The sequence below is a fragment of the Arachis hypogaea genome, chromosome 5 (assembly GCF_003086295.3).
Source record: "Arachis hypogaea cultivar Tifrunner chromosome 5, arahy.Tifrunner.gnm2.J5K5, whole genome shotgun sequence".
NCBI classification, from domain to species: Eukaryota; Viridiplantae; Streptophyta; class Magnoliopsida; order Fabales; family Fabaceae; genus Arachis; species Arachis hypogaea.
Window position 1 is genome coordinate 24,554,213 of NC_092040.1, and position 4,552 is coordinate 24,558,764.

Here is a 4,552-nt window from a genome sequence, read left to right on the forward strand (position 1 = left end):
CCTCCATGAAATTAGAGAAGATCAAAGAATCATGAGAGAGGAGCAACAAAGGCAAGGAAGAGACATTGAGGAGCTCAAGCACTCCATAGGATCTTCAAGAGGAAGAACAAGCCGCCATCACTAAGGTGGACCCGTTCTTTAATTTCCTTGTTCTTTATTTTTCTGATTTTCGAAAATCATGCTTATGTTTAGTTATGTTTGTGTCTTGTGATCATTAGTGTCTTAGTGTCTATGCCTTAAAGTTATGAATGTCCTATGAATCCATCACCTCTCTTGAATGAAAACTGTTCTTAATTGAAAAAGAGAAAAATTGCATGAATTTTGAATTTTATAACAGTTTAATTATTTTGATGTGTGGCAATACTTTTGTTTTCTGAATGTATGCTTAAACAGTGCATATGTCTTTTGAATTTGTGGTTCATGAATGTTGGCTCTTGAAAGAATGATGAAAAAGGAGACATGTTACTGAGGATCTGAAAAATCATAAAAATGATTCTTGAAGCAAGAAAAAAGCAGTGAATACAAAAAAAAAGAGAAAGAAAAAGAAAGAGAAAAAGAAAGAAAAAGAAAGAAAAAGAAAGAAATAAAATTGTGATCCAAGGCAAAAAGAGTGTGCTTAAGAACCCTGGACACCTCTAGTTGGGGACTCTAGCAAAGCTGAGTCACAATCTGAAAAGGTTCACCCAATTATGTGTCTGTGGCATGTATGTATCCGGTGGTAATACTGGAAGACAGAGTGCTTTGGGCCACGGCCAAGACTCAATAAGTAGCTGTGTTCAAGAATCATCATACTTAACTAGGAGAATCAATGACACTATCTGGATTCTGAGTTCCTAAAGAAGCCAACCATTTTGAATTTCAAAGGATAGAGTGAGATGCCAAAACTATTCAGAGGCAAAAAGCTAAAAGCCCCGCTCATCTAATTAATATTGATCTTCATAGATGTTTTTGGAATTCATTGCATATTCTCTTCTTTTTATCTTATTTGATTTTCAGTTGCTTGGGGACAAGCAACAATTTAAGTTTGGTGTTGTGATGAGCGGATAATTTGTACGCTTTTTGGCATTGTTTTTAGTATGTTTTTAGCATGATCTAGTTAGTTTTTAGTATATTTTTATTAGTTTTTAGTTAAAATTCACTTTTCTGGACTTTACTATGAGTTTCTGTGTTTTTCTGTGATTTTAGGTATTTTCTGGCTGAAATTGAGGGACCTGAGCAAAAATCTGATTCAGAGACTAAAAAGGACTGCAGATGCTGTTGGATTCTGACCTCCCTGTACTCGAAGTGGATTTTTTGGAGCTACAGAATCCCAATTGCGCGCTCTTAACGGCGTTGGAAAGTAGACATCCTGGGCTTTCCAGCAATATATGATAGTCTATACTTTGACCAAGATTTGATGGTCCAAACCGGCGTTCAAAGTCACCATCAGAATTCCCAGCGTTAAACGCCGGAACTGGCACAAGGATGGGAGTTAAACGCCCAAACTGGCACCAAAGCTGGCGTTTAACTCCAAGAAGAGTCTCTACACGAAAATGCTTCAATGCTCAGCCCAAGCACACACCAAGTGGGCCCGGAAGTGGATTTTTATGTCATTTACTCATCTCTGTAAACCCTAGGCTACTAGTTATCTATATATAGGACCTTTTGCTATTGTATTTTCATCTTTGGATCTTTGGAATCTTTTGATCTTTAGATCTTTTGATCACGTTTGGAGGCTGGCCTCACGGCCATGCCTAGACCTTGTTCTTATGTATTTTCAACGGTGGAGTTTCTACACACCATAGATTAAGGTGTGGAGCTCTGCTGTACCTCGAGTATTAATGCAATTACTATTGTTCTTCTATTCAATTCCGCTTGTTCTTGTTCTAAGATATCACTTGTTCTTCAACTTGATGAATGTGATGATCCGTGACACTCATCATCATTCTCACCTATGAACATGTGCCTGACAACCACCTCCGTTTTACCTTAGATTGGGTGGATATCTCTTGGATTCTTTAACCGGAATCTTCGTGGTATAAGCTAGAATTGATGGCGGCATTCAAGAGAATCCGGAAGGTCTAAACCTTGTCTGTGGTATTCTGAGTAGGATTCAATGATTGAATGACTATGACGAGCTTCAAACTCCTGAAGGCTGGGCGTTAGTGACAGACGCAAAAGAATCACTGGATTCTATTCCAACCTGATTGAGAACCGACAGATGAATAGCCGTGCCGTGACAGGGTACGTTGAACATTTTCACTGAGAGGATGGGAGGTAGCCACTGACAACGGTGAAACCCTTGCATACAGCTTGCCATGGAAAGGTGTAAGAAGGATTGGATGAAGACAGTAGGAAAGCAGAAAGACGGAAGGGACAAAGCATCTTCATACGCTTATCTGAAATTCCTACCAATGAATTACATAAGTATCTCTATCCTTATCTTTGTGTTTTATTCATCATTCATAACCATTTGAGTTTTCCTGACTAAGATTTACAAGGTGACCATAGCTTGCTTCATACCAACAATCTCTGTGGGATCGACCCTTACTCGCGTAAGGTTTATTACTTGGACGACCCAGTACACTTGCTGGTTAGTTGTGCGAAGTTGTGTTTATGCCATGGTATTGAACACCAAGTTTTTGGATTCATCACCTGGGATTATTTGAGTTGTGAAAAGTATTGATCACAATTTCGTGCACCACAGCTCAAGCCCATAGGAATAAGGGCGGTTCCCTTAAAAAGATGACATCACTTAAAGATAAGATAAAGATAAGATAAGATAACTAACTTATCTTATCCACAGGAGGCCACATCTCACCATTATAAATACACTGGAGCACCCAGGTATAACTCAGACTCTGATTCTACTCAATACCTGCTTAATACCCTTGCTAACTTAAGCATCGGAGTCCCTTGCAGGTACCTTCCACCCTCCGGGGACACAGGATCAGCACCACCACCAAGTCCAACAAATCGGACACATCAGTTCCGACCTCCGTACACCTGCCGGACACGTCGGCTCCAATCAACATAGAAGATCTCGTCCGAGATCGACCTACAGTTTCAGGTAACCCTCGGAACAGTTTCTGTTTTAGTTCTTTAATTTTTAAAATCAGAGTGTCGGCATTCTAAGATTGCCTCTTGCATTCCCAAGACCTTATATCTTATGTGCGTGGCACCTTTACTATGCAGAGAACCCCCAGTTTTCATTCTATACAGACATTTTTGTGTTTTCAGATGCAGGTGGGGAGGCATCACGTTAGGCATCTGGAGCTCTGCAGCAAAGTGGGCATCTTGGAACTTTATTTTTTGTAGCTTATATATGTTCATATGTATAGAATTCTCCGCATAATTTGTTTTACTTTTGTGCCTCTTAAAGGTGTATGGTGACCTAGGGTTTAATATATGTATTTTGGGTTTTGGGTTATGTATATATGTATGTAAATATTCTCCGGCCAGCCATAGCTTCGCAGGGTGAGTTAGGAGCTTTTTATTTTGTACTCTTGACCCTCTATTCCTACCTTCAGTTTAATTATACTTATGAACTTCAGTTGTCTTCGCACGCAAATAATCTTGTTCCGAAGCGTTGCGCTTTTAATTTTGCATTTTTGCTTTACCCGTTTTTTCAAGACTCTTCGTATACTACATCCTTTTTCAAATTACATATATATTTTTTCATCTTTAGAGGTCGTAATACCACACCACCTCTATTTTATGGCTTAAGTGTAAAACTCTGTGTGGTAGGATGTTATATTATCACCCCCATAAACAATAGTTATGGGAGTAGCATAGTGATGCCCATTGTAGATGCAAATAACTTTGAGTTGAAACCTCAACTCATATCCTTGGTGCAACAAAACCGTCAATTTATATCTAGCTTCCTACAAATATGTGACCCAGTCAAATTCAATGGTGTCTCTGCTGAAGCATATTACTTGATGTTGTTCCTATTCTCTGTAAGGGACCAAGCTAAGCAATGGCTTGAAACTCAACCAAAGGAGAGCATTGCAACATGGGATGATTTAGTTCAGAAGTTCTTAACTAAATTCTTTCTACCACAAAGGATGGCAAAAATGAGACATGATATCCAAACTTTCACTGAGAAAGATGAAAAATCTCTCAACGAAGCTTGGGAGAGGTACAAAGAAATGTTGAGAAAGTGCCCTCCAAATATCTTTTTTGATTGGGTATAACTCCAAACTTTTTATGATGGATTCACTCATGCCTCTAGAACCTTATTGGATTTAGATACACTGTATACTCTTTTAGCACCGAATAAAGTGATGTCTCAACAAATTGCCTCACTTACAAAGCAATTGAGAGACATGCAAGTCTCAACAGTGGCTACACAAGTGAGTTGCAACTTGTGTGGAGGAGCTCACAAGGATGAAAAATATGGGTTGTCCAAAGAGGAGAAAGTACATTACATGGGAAATTTTCAAAAGCCATCACACAATGACCCTTTTTCCAAAACCTACAACCTTGGATGGAGGAACTACCCTAACTTTGGTTGAAGGAACCACAATCAAAATCAAAGAACTAACAACTTCAATACCTTCAACAATCCTCA

The 4,552-nt window shown here is 39.0% G+C and overlaps 1 non-coding gene across 1 annotated transcript; it reads right to left on the reverse strand.

Moving 5' to 3' along the window:
- Positions 1-4,052: 4,052 nt before the first annotated feature.
- LOC112805058 (small nucleolar RNA R71) lies at positions 4,053-4,159 on the reverse strand. The gene has a single exon (XR_003203670.1). It is a non-coding gene; the product is annotated as a small nucleolar RNA R71 (small nucleolar RNA).
- Positions 4,160-4,552: the final 393 nt, after the last annotated feature.